General features: G+C 35.3%; 1 protein-coding gene across 1 annotated transcript in view; it reads left to right on the forward strand.

The window, feature by feature from the left end:
- The window catches only part of LOC108378182 (GPI inositol-deacylase-like), a 356,400-nt gene that overhangs the window by 50,933 nt on the left and 288,338 nt on the right, over nucleotides 1-17,129 (forward strand). The window lies entirely within an intron of this gene.

Consider the following 17,129-nt stretch of genomic DNA (forward strand, 5'->3'; position numbering starts at 1 on the left):
CACAGTTTATACATAAAATGTTTAAAATTTCCTCTAAAAAATTTTTGTTTAAATTTACGCATATAAAGAGAGGTAACCAGTTTCCTCTCCTAGTGTGTGCAAAATTAAACACTGTCTGTTTACTTTTACATACCAAATTTGTCACGTAGAGAAACTACACACAAAGTGTTTTAAGTTGAGTAAATATGAGCACTTAGCATTAGCGCACACAAGGTGTGGGTTTTGGCGTTCATTACGGGACGACTCTTAAGGTACCATCTTTCCGGTAAAAAAGAAAGAATTATTGGGATCGGTTTATGCGGTCCAAAGTTATGCGGTGGCATACATAAAAGAAGAAAAAATACTCCGAAGAATTGACAACCTCCCCTTTTTTGAAGCCGGTAAAAAATGTTTGAGTTTATTGTAAATTTTATGTAAATAAAATGCAATTTATGAAAATTTAAAAAGTTCATTTATTTATTACATACTGTACATAAAACTTGCATAAATATATTTTAAAGAGCGTATTATCTGAAGCGAATTTTCAGTATTTTCTGATGATATATATTTAGAAATACTGTGGGGTTCTTGGTTTTTGTGAGGTTAGCCCTATGTGGTCGTAAATTCAAAAGCTTACAGATCCTCACAAGAGAAAAACAGCCGATTTTTATTGAACAATTTTAATAATTATTTGTTAATTTTCCTCCGCTATCAGTGTTTGTATTGTTTTTATTTTTTAATTAAAAGTACATGAAGTACAGTGAAGAGAAGACGACTTCTGTTTATATCCAAACTTTTGGGTTTCCAAAACCCCTGTGTAAGACACTTCCCAGCAAAAAATCGGTAATCTCTTTTAGTGGTTGCGTGTTCTAGAAGGCATAGCCTTATATCTTCTAATTTTTTCGCTTCTCTTAGGCATTGTTAGTAGAATGTCCCACAATATTTCATTTATTTCGCTTACTTTCTTCATTACGGGGTGTGCAAAGTAGAATGCTTCATCGAGGTCAGCTGAAAAATAGAATTTGGATTCATTCTTTTTCTACCGTTACTTCNGAATGTCCCACAATATTTCATTTATTTCGCTTACTTTCTTCATTACGGGGAGTGCAAAGTAGAATGCTTCATCGAGGTCAGCTGAAAAATAGAATTTGGATTCATTCTTTTTCTACCGTTACTTTCTGTGGAAATTTCCATTGCATAAAAATCACGTTTTGCTTTGGAGTCACAATTTCTGAAACGGGCCACTTCAATTATGTGATATTTTATTTCCAATCAGCAATGGTATTTTTTCATAGCTATTGACAATGCAAACAAATGTCTAACTTTGACTTTACAAAAAAATTTATTTTTTCTTATATATCGATAAGTGTTTTTTTGTCCTTTTTACTTGAAAATTGAATTACAGACGATCTACATAAATGTCAGATTTTGACAATTCAACCGTCATTTTCATTGTTATTAAAGATTCATAAAGAGCATAGGTTTTATTTATTTAAAAATAATTTTTAAGGGTAAATGTTTATAATTTTTTTGTGTGAATATACAAAAGTAATAGTCTTCTCCACCACTTTTTCACACAGAAAAAAACCACATCTGGTCAAGCGCGTCTGCAACCAGCGTGCCCTCATCGATTTATTTGCTTTCATGTGACAGAGTCAAAAATAAACAGAGGTAGATTTAAGTAAAAAAGTAATTTTTAAGCAAAAAACAAAACCGACTTCAATTCTCATATACAAATTTAAGATAATCGTTGATTTCTTCATGATCCAATGATCGGATTTAAACCAAATTAGTATGGCAATACCTATGAGGTAACAGCTTTCCTTTAAAAAAAGAAAAAGAAAAAGAAAGAAAGAAAAAAAAAGAATTATAGAGATCGATTAACGTGGTCCAAAGTTATGCGGTAACATACAAAAAAAAAAAACGAAAAAAATATTCCGATGAATTGATAACCTTCTCCTTGTGAAGTCAGTTAAAATTATAGTTATTCAATTCATTTATTGAACAAATATCTATTATATTCAGAAAACAAAGGATCTGTAAAGTGGATTCTTCCACTTCATTATTTTTATCTTTAAATACAACAAATGAGTTCCTTGAAGAGTTTTTAATAACAATGAAAATGACGGTTGAATTGTCAAAATCGGTCAATTAGATCGTCTGTAATTGAATTTTCAAGTAAAATGGCAAAAAAAAACACTTATCCATATATAAGAAAAAAAATTCTAAGTTAGACATTTGTTTGCATTGTCAATAGCTATGAAAAAATACCATTGCTGATTGGAAATAAAATATCACATAATTGAAGTGGCCCGTTTCAGAAATTCTGACTCTTTGTTTAATTTACAGCGAAGTTGAAGTCAGTCAACGAAGTTAAGTACATAAATGAGAAGCACAATTATAAGTTTAATGAAATATGTATGTATCGATTTTTAAGTAAGATTTAAATACATACTTATTAGGGTGATTCAGAATTTTTTTCCTCGAAACCATGCTTAAAAGTTTCGTTGAGACGCTAAAATGAGTCTCAGAAAATATGAGCTCTTAATATTAATATTAAGAATTTCCGCATCGCACTTTTCGATTTCCCATAAGAATAACAATGGAATGAAAATGAAAAATGACTTCAGACCTTTTTTGTAGAGCGTCCAATTCTCTACAAAAACACTCCCAGACCTTTACAGTACAATTTATCGTTCGTTAAATATAAATCAGATGTAACAATTTTTCCTGTGTTATTCTTAAGGGAAACCGAAAAGTGCGCTGCGGACATTTTTAATATTAAATTAAGGGCTCATATTTTCTAAGACTTATTTTGGCGTCAAAACGAAACTTTTGAGTATGGTTCCGAAGAAAAATTTTTTTCTGAATCACCCTAATACACATGCATATGTATAAAAACTGATTTGCTAAAATTTTAATTACAAATGTAATCGAATTAAATGTCAATCTTTTAAGACAATCTTTATGTTATACGGTTGACAAACGGGCTGGCTTATTGGCATGAACAGCCTTTATTTGCTTTAACTCATGCATTTTCCTCTTTCAAATGCGCATAAGTAGCCTAACAAAAGCACGAAATTTTCTGATCAGGCGAATGTGTGATGACAATACTGGTAAAAGCGGCCAGGTGTTGTCTATTGTACAAGTAAGCAAACAAAGAAGTGAGCGTAGCGTCCGCGGTAGCCGAGTGGGGAGAGGTGCGTGCTACAAGCCTGTAGCTGCCAGGTTCGATACTCGGTTGGAGCGATTGCCCACAAATTTTTTGTTTTCATTATTTATCTTAGTGTTTTTGCATTTGATATATATATTTAATTTACCTTTTTTTAATTTCATTTGCTTTATTTATATCACATTTTTTTATTTTACTATTAGTTAATTAAAATTTTTAGAGTAGCATTTTATTAAAAAATCTACAACAACTAACTCAAAACAACGTTAAAAAAATATAGAACTTATAAAAAATTAAATAAAAACGAAATAAAGGAAATCTCTACTGGCCGTGGGCTCGTTAATCCGCAATACTGCCGTCTGTCAGGGCAAAATTATTATGCGCGTTTGTGTGCTAGTTTATCTGCATAAGCATGCCCGTCTGTCTCGCGTTTTATGTTTTCAATTTAATATATGCATGTATATGCATTAGGGTGACCCTTAAAAAATTAAACTAACGATTTTTTTCAGTCTCACCCCCTCTATCAGTAACACCACGGTCACAAATATCACATATACATTTTGGTCCCGATTGGATAAGGTAAGGCGTGTCGCACAGGGGGCAAAGTTCAGATTCCTTTATAGAGACTAAAAAAATTAAGATTACATTTTTTTAACTAATACCTAAAACTGATACTACCATAGTCGAAGATATCACATATAAATTTTGGTCCCGATTGGAGTCGGTTAAGGGTTGAAAGACCAGATGCCTCTATGGACTCAAAAAATAAAAATAAAAATATATTTTTTCATTTAATACCCAAAATCGATACTACTCAAGTCGAGGATATCACGATTGGAGTCGCTTAAGATGTATTCATGGGGTAATCTGAACTTTGACCCCGGTGCGAAACGCCTTAACCGACTTAATTACGACCAAAAATTATATGTGATATCTTCGACTATTGTACTACAGATTTTGGGTATTAGATGTAAAAAAAAGCTATTAATCTTTTGAGTCTCCATAGAGGAATCTGAACTTTGCCCCCCTGTGCGACAGGCTTTAACGTCTTCCTACATTTAAGGACCACCCTAATATACATATTTATCCCGGCACTCTACTTTAGCTTCTTAGCAAGACCGACCTAACGCATTCTCCAATACATTTACAAAATTGTCTATAACAAGTAATTTTTAGCAAAAAAAACCGACTTCAATTCTCATATAAAAAAAAATATATATACCCTGCAAACCAAAGATCCCGAAATCTTAACGAAATCTTTAGGAGTGTCTGATTTCTGTAACGATTTTTTTCCGAATCTTCAAAGAAAATTATATGAAGTGGTTGACACGAACTTGTAAAGAAATTTCTGTACGAAAAATAAAGAAAATTCTGAAAAAAGTCTGCAAGAAATTCTTCACATAGCAGCATTATTTTCATTTCTTTACCGATTTTCTTCCGAAGTTTCGGAAAAGAATGGAAGTGTGCGTAATTTATTTCATTTTAGAAAATTCGGCAAAAAATCGAATTAAATCTTAACGAATTCTTTAAAATTTCTTTACAATGCAGAATACTCTGAAAAAATGGTTTGCAGGGTATATATATATATATATATATATATGCTTCATGATCCAATGATCGGATCTAAACCAGATTAGTATGGGACCACCTCTTAGACACTACCTTTACGATGCAAAAAAAATTATCGAAATCGATTAACGTGGTCCAAAGTTATGCTGTAACATATAGAAAAAAAAATTCCGACGAACTCATAACCTCCTTTTTTGGAAGTCGGTTAAAAACAAACACAGTTGCGTATTAGCGTTATCCATATACCATTCTTTGCGTTATGTAACACGTTATTAATAGCATAAAAATATTTGATTGAAAAGAGAGACCCACATATAGGATAATACATGATACAAAAAGAAGGTAGTTTCATTTCAAAATTTTTTACAAAAAATAAGTTTTTGAAGTTTCATAAATTGTACAAAATTATGAGCTACCTTGCCACATTGATATCAATGAAACAATACATCAGAGGGTTTAATGTTGTGCGTTGGAAATGTTCGGTTATTTGTAAAATGATTTTTTGGTGGGAAGCGGAAACGGAAGGTGCGTGTCACCAAAAACTTACTAGAAAGAGAACAGTATAAACTTTAAGATAATTCACCCTTCGCCTCCCTGCCCCTTCTACAGAAACTCGGGGCCCATCTCAAAATGGGGTAAAATTAGCATTTTCGCAAAGAAAAATTAAACTCGTGTTAGGCCATCAGCAGTGGGTACTCTTTTCCATTTTGGTAGCCTTCAGCCGCGCTAGTGAAATAACCTCATCAGTCCAACTCTGGTTACGCCATCCACAGTATATTTGGGCAAAATTGACCTCCAAATTTACAAAAAAAAGTGCATATTTTAAACCGAAACCTTTGTTTTAACTTAAAGCTTAGTCCTTTGGCTAGACGTATATGTTACAATTTTTTGATTCGGATCACGGGTTTGAACACGATAACCCAAAATCATTGTACAAATTAGGGATGTTGCGAATGTGGAATTTTAGACATCCGCGGATGCGAATGCGTATGCGAATATCTAAAAGCTAACAACCGCGGATGCGGATGTCAAGTATTTTTAAGAAACAATTAGAATCTAGCATAATGGCGAGATCGTTGTTTAAACAGCGCTTACAAAGCCAAACCAGCAGCTCGTTTCTGTAACAATTCTCTACCAAGGCGAATTGAGATATGAATTCGCCGCTCTGTTCTCTACTGCTAATGAGTAGTAGAGAATGACGTATATTCTCTACCAGTAGAGAGATAATCGGTAGAGAGTTACAGAAACGAGATACAGATGTGTCAGGTTTTTCTAAAGCTTTTTAAAAATAGTTCTCCATTGTCATTCCTTTGGCTGTTTCAGAATTTGGGGAATCTGTAACTTCATCAGCGTTTTTCGATTTTAGTTTTTGTAGTTCATTTTTAATACTTTCTTCTGCGACTGGTTTGAACAATCCGTGCCTATATCGAGCTAAATAGGTGGATATGGAAAATAAATTATTGTTTTCCTGGAATGAAAATTTTGAACAAAATTCTGTTTTCAAAGTCGTGGCTGTCAGCGGAATCGGATAAGAACACTGTTATTTTTTAAAAAAGCACCCCGTTTTTTAAAAACATTTGAATCTCATATACTTACGTAATTCTTATGTGGATAATTCTTGTCACAAATACCTGGTTTCTTGCTTATATTTATGCATATATATTTTTGAGCAGCGCCACACCTTAACAGAAAATTCCGAGAATCCAAAATTGGTACTGTTACAAGTTGCATGGCATCATTTTAACTCGATCTCCACCCTCTTCCACGGATAACGGTACATCGGTTAGAGGTTTAAAAATATTTTGTGTCAGCAATTTGTCATCAAACTGCATTGAATCGTATTACGTACTCTATCCTCTATCCAAAAAACTTTATTTTCGAACGTTTGCACAGGTGTATCAAATTCCTTCAGTTTGAAAACGCGCAAGACTTTTTAATGTTTTCATCCAACTTCACTAACTTAAATTTTGTTTTTTACTTTTTCAAGAAACAAAAATTTTTCTGCTAGTGAATCTGGTAGCATGGTTTTAATGAAATGTCATAAACTTATTAAAAGTCAAGTGGTCGGCAACAACAACGAATGTCAATAAATGAAACTACCTTCTATTTTTGTATCATGGGATAATATAACGGCGAATTCCATGAAAAAGAAAGAGAGAACGTGAAACGATTATGCGTTAGATTTCTCAGAGCGCTGTATGTAAAATGATGGAAAGTTTTTGAATTTCTCACAAGAACGTTTTGTAGTACTAAGCGTATATAACGCATTAGTTGACAGATAGAGTTCTTACTTTGTAGCTTTCCATCATTTTACATAACTAGGGATCCTGGAGAAATCTAACGCATAATCATTTCACATGTGAGCGGTTTTCTCTTTATTTTACATGGAATTCGCTGTTATATTATTCTATATGGGTAATTCCGTGTCAAATCGACCAGTGGTTGGACTCGACCTCTATCGATTTGGATGAAATTTGGTCAGAAGTTTTCTTTAAGCCTATAATGAAGTTCTACAAACAGAAAAAAATAAAAAAAATGTTTGCGAAAGTTATGCGAAATTCTAAATTTCCCTATTTTTCCAGTTTTTCAAGTTAATTTTTTAAATATCTCAAAAACTATTACAGCTAAAAAGTCATCTTGGACTCGTTTTAAAAAGGATACTAGCGGCTACAAAAATATATGTATTAAAAAAATAAATTGAAAAAACTCCAAAAAATTGCATAATTGCTAAATTTTTCAAATTGAATAAATCAAAAACTAATATTTTTTTGAGCTAAATTTTTTTTGCATAGTACCTCTGCATGTTCTTAAAATATTCTAATCTTCACGGAGGTGTTTTTTGTTTTTCAAAAGATATGAATTTTTGAGTTTTGCAAAAAATAGAATTTCTTTCTTTCGCAACCTATTAATACAATTTTATCAAATTAATACTCAATTTTAGTATTTTGAGCAATAAGTATTAATGGTAAGGCGAGTAAAGGACAACAAAGTATAGCATACCCTCGGTAATAGCGACAGATTAAAATCAGTGGTTGTTGAGATAACCGAGGTTGTCGCGATTACTGGGCTTTTTAAATTATAAAATTAAAGATAAAAAAAACAAAGATGTAGTCATCAACTTAATACACATGCATTCATTCTACAAATTCGCTCATCGTACTACTCCACCAACAAATTTCAGCTAATACTGCGTCAGGAAATTTATATCCATGCAAGCTTTGCAAGCTGTTGAAACCGCTCGATTTTTCGTCTAATTCGGTAACTGTTGCCTAAAAAGCTGCAGATAATGATGTAAGTAGTGGATTTTTAGCAACATGTTCACTCCAATATTCAAAAGCGCCTCCATCAATTCAAACGGCGTTTCTAATGTATTTTCAAATATGTACATACGTATGTAGGCTTATAGATAAAATGTCACAGCTAAGGTAATATTTTACCTACGAATAGATACTAGATACTACTTTGGCGAACACCCTGCCAGTTGCTTCGTGTCATAGAAATTGGAAAAATACGCTGAGAAAGCTTAATTTTGACCGGCTATAGCTTCTAACCGGCGGCCACTGTGGTGTAGTGGTAAGCAGTGCGCGCTTCCACTCCCGCAGCGCCTGGGTTCAAGCCCTGGTCAAAGCAACATCGCAAAAAAAAAGTTTAGAAAAAAAGTTTTTTCTTAACAGCGCTCGCCCCTCGGCAGGCAATGGCAAACCTCCGAGTGTATTTCTGCCATGAAAAACAGCATCTCATAAAAAAATACAATCACCGTTCGGAGTCGGCGTAAAACTGTAGGTCCCTCCACTTTGTGTGAAAACATCAAGGCGCACGCCACAAATCGGAGGAGAAGCTCGGCCAAACAATAATATATGTGTAAGCGCCAATTTATTATTATTATTATATTATTATAGCTTCTAAAAGTGAGCTAACTTTTCAAAACATTCGTAGGGCCGTTTGCTCAAACATACACATCGATATCGGCGTTACCGAAACCCTGTTATATGCATGGAGGCAAAGACGTCGATAACGATGTTAACCGGAGATTAGTGTCAACCAGGCTTTGAGCAAATCGTCCTTAGTTGTGTTACACTAGTCCAGCACTATACATCTGTGTTGGTCTCATCCCCGTTAGATTCCATGACCCTAAAATTGTTTCAAAGTGTAATATTTTATTAATAACTTGCGAAAGAAAAAAACTTTTGTTTTTACCAAAACTCAAAAATTCATATCTTACAAAAATAAAAAAACCTCCGGAAAATGTTAGGATCTTTTAACAACATGCAGAGGTACCATGCAAAGAAAATTTAGCCCACAAAAATATTCGTTTTTGATTTAATGAGATTTCAAAAATTTTGAAATTTTTTGAATTCCTTTAAATATAGTTTTTGAATACATATATTTTTGTAGCCCCTAGTATCCTCTTTAAAACGAGTTCAAGATATTTTTTGTAGGTATAACAGTTTTTGAGATATTAAAAATTAACTTGAAAAACTGGAAAAATAGTGAAATTTTGAATTTCGCATAACTTTTGCAAAAATTTTTTTTACCAATGTTATTGTGGCTTATTAAAATTTTATTTTTATACCCGAGCGCACTTGTGCACAAGGGTATANTATTTAATACTTGCGCCGGGTATTTAATGTTCGGCTCCGCGCGAACTTAGACTTTCTTACTTGTTAATATTGTTATTGAGCTTTGTACCACGATTGTTTATGGGGAAAAATGGAAAAATCAACAAAGTCTAAGCGGTAGAAGTTATAGCAGCTATTTCGGAGATCGCCACATCTCCGACTCCTTTTTTATATACTTCAGCAGGGATCGAAACCGCGTCATCGATGTGCAAAGTCAGAAGCGTTAACCAGTGAACTATGCACCCCCGTAAACTCTTGTCGCTAATTCCTTTCCTTATTCAGCCTACTACTATCAAGTGCAGCTGATTTGCCGCTATTTAAACTTGACAGCGTGGGTGTTGTCAATTCCATACATGCATTTGCTTTATTGTATAGTTTCAGGCTGGCGCTTCCTAAACTATGTATTTGTCAATTTGTTATTGAGCTTTTTGCCGCGATTGCTTATTAGGAAAAAATGGAAAAAGCAACAAAGTCTAAGCGGTGGAAGTTATATCAGCTATTTCGGAGATCACCACATCTCCTCATCCGACTTCTTTTTTCTAGACTTCAGCAGGGATCGAACCCGCGTCATCGATGTGCAAAATCAGAAGCGTTAACCGCTGAGCTACGCACACCCCGTAAACTTTTGTTNTATATCGGTAACCGTTCTACCAATTTGTACCAAACTCGGTATGGTTATTGTACTTGCCACGTGTAAGCAAAACGTTGAAAATTATTGAAATCGGACTAAAATAACGGCCGATTCTCATATAACGGTAAATTTAAGAAATGCTTGAAACTTCAATATTTCGAAATTGAAGGACGCTAATTTACTCAAAATTGATACACCTCGGCTTACCATCTAGCGGAAGGTTTCGGAAGGGTGAAAAAACATATATTTAATACTTGCGCCGGGTATTTAATGTTCGGCTCCGCGCGAACTTAGACTTTCTTACTTGTTAATATTGTCATTGAGCTTTGTACCACGATTGTTTATGGGGGAAATTGGAAAAATCAACAAAGTCTAAGCGGTAGAAGTTATAGCAGCTATTTCGGAGATCGCCACATCTCCGACTCCTTTTTTATATACTTCAGCAGGGATCGAAACCGCGTCATCGATGTGCAAAGTCAGAAGCGTTAACCAGTGAACTATGCACCCCCGTAAACTCTTGTCGCTAATTCCTTTCCTTATTCAGCCTACTACTATCAAGTGCAGCTGATTTGCCGCTATTTAAACTTGACAGCGTGGGTGTTGTCAATTCCATACATGCATTTGCTTTATTGTATAGTTTCAGGCTGGCGCTTCCTAAACTATGTATTTGTCAATTTGTTATTGAGCTTTTTGCCGCGATTGCTTATTAGGAAAAAATGGAAAAAGCAACAAAGTCTAAGCGGTGGAAGTTATATCAGCTATTTCGGAGATCACCACATCTCCTCATCCGACTTCTTTTTTCTAGACTTCAGCAGGGATCGAACCCGCGTCATCGATGTGCAAAATCAGAAGCGTTAACCGCTGAGCTACGCACACCCCGTAAACTTTTGTTGCTAATTCCTTTCCTTATTCAGCCTACTACTATCAAGTGCAGCTGATTTGCCGCTATTTAAACTTGACAGCGTGGTTGTTGTAGTGAATTCTATACATGCCTTTGCTTATTGTGTAGTTTCAGGCAGGTTCTTCCTAAACTATGTATTTGTCAATTTTATTGTGGCTTATTAACATTTTATTTTTAATATTGATATTGAGCTTTGTACCACGATTGTTTATTAGGAAAAATGGAAAAAGCAACAAAGTCTAAGCGGTAGAAGTTATAGCAGCTATTTCGGAGATCGCCACATCTCCGACTCCTTTTTTATATACTTCAGCAGGGATCGAAACCGCGTCATCGATGTGCAAAGTCAGAAGCGTTAACCAGTGAACTATGCACCCCCGTAAACTCTTGTCGCTAATTCCTTTCCTTATTCAGCCTACTACTATCAAGTGCAGCTGATTTGCCGCTATTTAAACTTGACAGCGTGGGTGTTGTCAATTCCATACATGCATTTGCTTTATTGTATAGTTTCAGGCTGGCGCTTCCTAAACTATGTATTTGTCAATTTGTTATTGAGCTTTTTGCCGCGATTGCTTATTAGGAAAAAATGGAAAAAGCAACAAAGTCTAAGCGGTGGAAGTTATATCAGCTATTTCGGAGATCACCACATCTCCTCATCCGACTTCTTTTTTCTAGACTTCAGCAGGGATCGAACCCGCGTCATCGATGTGCAAAATCAGAAGCGTTAACCGCTGAGCTACGCACACCCCGTAAACTTTTGTTGCTAATTCCTTTCCTTATTCAGCCTACTACTATCAAGTGCAGCTGATTTGCCGCTATTTAAACTTGACAGCGTGGTTGTTGTAGTGAATTCTATACATGCCTTTGCTTATTGTGTAGTTTCAGGCAGGTTCTTCCTAAACTATGTATTTGTCAATTTTATTGTGGCTTATTAACATTTTATTTTTAATATTGATATTGAGCTTTGTACCACGATTGTTTATTAGGAAAAATGGAAAAAGCAACAAAGTCTAAGCGGTAGAAGTTATAACAGCTATTTCACTGAGCTACGCACACCCCGTAAACTCATGTTGCTAATTCATTTCCTTATTCAACCTACTACTATCAAGTGCAGCGGATTTGCCGCTATTTAGACTTTACAGGGTGGTTGTTGTTGTCCATTCTATACATGCATTTGTTTTATTGTATAGTTTCATGCTGGCGCTTCCTAAACTATGTATTTGTGAATTTGTTATTGAGCTTTTTGCCGCGATTGCTTATTAGGAAAAATGGAAAAAGCAATAAAGTCTAAGCGGTGGAAGTTATATCAGCTATTTCGGAGATCACCACATCTCCTCATCAGACTGCTTTTTCTAGACTTCAGCAGGGATCGAACCCGCGACATCGATGTGCAAAATCAGAAGCGTTAACCACTGAGGTATGCACACCCCTTAAACTCCTGTTGCTGATTCCTTTCCTTATTCAACCTTCTACTATCAAGTGCAGCTGATTTGCCGCTATCTAAACTTGACAGCGTGGTTGTTGTTGTCAATANTGGTTGTTGTTGTCCATTCTATACATGCATTTGTTTTATTGTATAGTTTCATGCTGGCGCTTCCTAAACTATGTATTTGTGAATTTGTTATTGAGCTTTTTGCCGCGATTGCTTATTAGGAAAAATGGAAAAAGCAATAAAGTCTAAGCGGTGGAAGTTATATCAGCTATTTCGGAGATCACCACATCTCCTCATCAGACTGCTTTTTCTAGACTTCAGCAGGGATCGAACCCGCGACATCGATGTGCAAAATCAGAAGCGTTAACCACTGAGGTATGCACACCCCTTAAACTCCTGTTGCTGATTCCTTTCCTTATTCAACCTTCTACTATCAAGTGCAGCTGATTTGCCGCTATCTAAACTTGACAGCGTGGTTGTTGTTGTCAATACTATACATGCATTTGCTTTATTGTATAGTTTCAGGCAGGCTCTTCTTAAACTATGTATTCGTCCATGTTATTGTGGCTTATTATCATTATATTTTTAATATTGTTATTAATCTTTGTGCCACGATTGTTTATTAGGAAAAATGGGAAAAGCAATTAAGTTTTAGCGGTAAAAGTTATAGCAGCTATTTCGGAGATCACATCTCATCAGACTTCTTTTCTCTATACTTCAGCATGGATCGAAACCGCCTCATCGTTGTGCAAAGTCAGAAGTGTTAACCACTGAGCTATGCACACCCCGTAAACTCTTGTTGCTAATTCCTTTCCTTATTCAACCTGCTTGTATCAAGTGCAGCTGATTTGCCGCTATTTAAACTTGACAGCGCGGTTGTTGTTGTCAATTCTATACATGCGTTTGCTTTATTGTATAGTTTCAGGCAGGCTGAGGCGGGTTAGATCCCTGCTTAAGTCCAGAAAAAAGAAGTCTGATGAGGAGATGTGGTGCTCTCCGAAATAGCTGCTATAACTTCTACCGCTTAGATTTTGTTGCTTTTTCCATTTGCCCTAATAAACAATCGTGGTGCAAAGCTCAATACCAATATTAAAAATAAAATATTAATAAGCCACATTAACATTGCCAAATACATAGCTTAGGAAGAGCGTGCCTGAAACTATACAATAAAACAAATGCATGTATAGAATTGACAACAACAACCACGCTGTCAAGTCTAAATGGCGGCAAATCCGCTGCACTTAATAGTAGTAGGTTGAATAAGGAAAGGGATTAGCAACAAGAGTTTACGGAGTGTTCGTAGCTCAGTGGTTAACGCTTCTGAGTTTGCACATCGATGACGCGCGTTCGATCCCTGCTGAAGTCTAGAAAAAAGCAGTCGGATGAGGAGATGTGGTGATCTCCGAAAGAGCTGCTATAACTTCCACCGCTTAGACTTTGTTGTTTTTGCCATTTTTCCTAATAAGCAATCGCGGCAAAAAGCTCAATAACAATATTAAAAATAAAATGTTAATAAGCCGCAATAACATTGACAAATACATAGTTTAGGAAGCGCCAGCCTGAAACTATACAATAAAGCAAATGCATGTATAGAATTGACAACAACAACCACGCTGTCAAGTTTAAATAGCGGCAAATCAGCTGCACTTGATAGTAGTAGGTTGAATAAGGAAAGGAATCAGCAACAGGAGTTTACGGGGTGTGCATAGCTCAGTGGTTAACGCTTCGATGTCGCGGGTTCGATCCCTGCTGAAGTAAATAAAAAAGAAGTCGGAGATGTGGAAATCTCCGATATAGCTGGTATAACTTCTCCCGCTTAAACTTTGTTGCTTTTTCCATTTTTCCCAATAAACAATCGTGGTACAAAGCTTNAAGAAGTCGGAGATGTGGAAATCTCCGATATAGCTGGTATAACTTCTCCCCGCTTAAACTTTGTTGCTTTTTCCATTTTTCCCAATAAACAATCGTGGTACAAAGCTGAATAACAATAAATTAAAAATAAGATGTTAATAAGCCACAGCAACATAGGTAAAAAAAAATATTGCAAAAGCTATGCGAAATTCAAAATTTCACTATTTTTACAGTTTTTTAAGTAAATTGTTTTTAATACCTCAAAAACTATTATAGCTACAAAAAATATCTTGAACTCGTTTTAAAGAGGATACTAGGAGCTACAAAAATATACGTATTCAAAAAATATATTGCGAAAAATTTTAAAATTGCAAAATCGCTTAATTTTTGAAATTGAATAAATCAAAAACGAATATTTTTGTGGGCTAAATTTTCTTTGCATGGTACCTCTGCATGTTCTTAAGAGATCCTAAAATTATTAATAATTAAGTTATTAATAAAATATTACACTTTGCAACAATTTTAGGGTCATGGAATCTAACGGGGATGAGGCCAACACAGATGTTTAGTGCTGGACTAGTGTAACACAACTCTAAGGACAATTTGCTCAAAGCCTGGTTGACACTAATCTCCGGTTAACGTCGTTATCGACGTCTTTGCCTCCATGCATTTAACAGGGTGTCGGTAACGATGTTTAACCGGAGATTAGTGTCAATCAGGCGTTGAGCAAATGGCCCTAAGAATGTTTTGAAAAGTTAGCTCACTTTTAGAAGCTATAGCCGGTCAAAATTTAACTCTCTCAGCGTATTTTTCCAATTTATTTGCATACTAACTATTCAGAACAAGCAAAGGGAACAACAACTATGACGCGAAGCAACTGGCAGGGTGTTCGCCAAAATAGTATCTAGCATCTATTCGTAGGTAAAATATTACCTTAGCTGTGACGTTTTATCTATAAGCATACATACGTATGTACATATCTGAAATTAAATTAGTAACGCCGTTTTTGAATATTGGAGTGAACATGTTATTAAAAGTTCACTACTTACGTCATTATCTGCAGCTTTTTAGGCAACCGTTACTAACCGAATTAGACGAACAAATCGAGCGGTTTCAACAGCTTGCAAAGCTTGCATGGATATACATTTCCTGACGCAGTGTTAGCTGAAATTTGTTGGCGGAGTAGTACGAAGAGCGATTTTGTAGTATAAATGCATGTGTATGAAGTTGGTGACTGCATTTCTGTTGTTTTTATCCTTAATTTTATAATAAAAAAAGCCCGGTAAACGCGACAACATCGGTTATCGCAACAATCACTAATTTTAATATGTCGCTATTACCGAGGGTATACTATACTATGTTGTCCTTTACTCGCCTTACCATTAATACTTGTTTAAAGTACTAAAATTGCGTATTAACTTGATAAAATTTTATTAATAGGTTGCGAAAGAAAAAAATTCTATTTTTTCCAAAACTCTAAAATTATCTTTAAAAAACAAAAAAAAAACTCCCTGAAAATTAGAATCTTTTAAGAATATGCACAGGCACCATGTTAAAAAAGTTAAGCTAAAAAATATTAGTTTTTGATTTATTCAATTTTAAAAATTTAGCAATTTTGCAATTTTTTATTTTTTTTAATACATATATTTGTAGGCCAAGATGTTTTTTGCAGCTATAATAGTTCTTGAGATATTCAAAAAATTAACTTGAAAAACTAAAAAAATAGTAAAATTTTGAATTTCGTATAGCTTTTGCAAACATTTTCTATTTTTTTTTGTGTTGGTGGAACTTCATTATAGGTTGAAACAAAACTTTTGACCAGATTTCGATTTGACGCGGATTAATAACGTGTTATATAACGCAAAGAATGGCATATGCATATCGCTAATATGTAAATGTAGCAATAGGAACCCTATCTGTTACTAATGCGTTATATACGCCTAGTATGTACTACAAACAGTTTGTGTGAGAAATTCAACAACTTTCCATCATCTTATATAGGGCTCCTGGAGAAATCTAACGCATAATCGTTTCACGTGTGAGCAGTTTTCTATCTCTTTTACATGGAATACGCTATTATATTATCCTATATGTAGTTTCTCTTTTCAACCAAATATTATTACGCAATTAATAACGTGTTATATAACGCAAAGACTGCCATATGGCTATCGCTAATATGCAAATGTGTTGGTTTTTATTGACAATTTTGTAAGTGTATTGGAGAATGCATTAGGACGGTCTTGCTGGGCATCTAAAACGATCAGCGTTGCCGTTTTGCCTAAATTTAAGCAAAATTGTCTAGTTTTTTCATGTCTATTTTAGGTTTAATTTTTTTTGGACGAATTTCTATTCGTGGTTACCCTGCAAAAAATGCGACTTATCCGGGATGACTCCGGGAGAAATCGCAGAGGAACACGCGATTAATACCACTTTTGATCTCTTTATATGGAATGAACTGTTCGCTTCTGTTCGAGTATGTCCTATGAAGAGACTAATTATTCTTATTCTTCTTATTTGGCGCTGTAACCGCCTAAGCGACCATGGCCGAGTTCAGCAAAGCACGCCTGTCGTTTCTTTTCTGTGCCAACTGACGCCAATTGGAAACGCCAAGTGAAGCCAAGTCCTTCTCCACCTGATCTTTNCTTTTTTGGCGCTGTAACCGCCTAAGCGATTTTGGCCGAGTTCAGCAAAGCACGCCAGTCGTTTCTCCTCTGTGCCAACTGACGCCAATTGGAAACGCCAAGTGAAGCCAAGTCCTTCTCCACCTGATCTTTCCATCGCAGTGGGGGCCTCCCTCTTCCTCTGCTACCACCAGCGGGTTCCGAGTTGAATACTTTCAGAGCAGAGATTCGAACGACAATGCCAAGCCAGCGGAGCCGCTGTATTTTAATTCGCTGCATTATGTCCATGTCTTTGTAAAGCTCATACAGCTCATCGTTCCATCGTCTGCGGTACTCGCCGTCGCCAACGCGTAAAGG

The sequence above is a fragment of the Rhagoletis zephyria genome, unplaced genomic scaffold (genome assembly GCF_001687245.7).
Source record: "Rhagoletis zephyria isolate East Lansing unplaced genomic scaffold, Rhagoletis_zephyria_1.1 Rzeph_scaffold_00114, whole genome shotgun sequence".
Lineage (NCBI taxonomy): Eukaryota > Metazoa > Arthropoda > Insecta > Diptera > Tephritidae > Rhagoletis > Rhagoletis zephyria.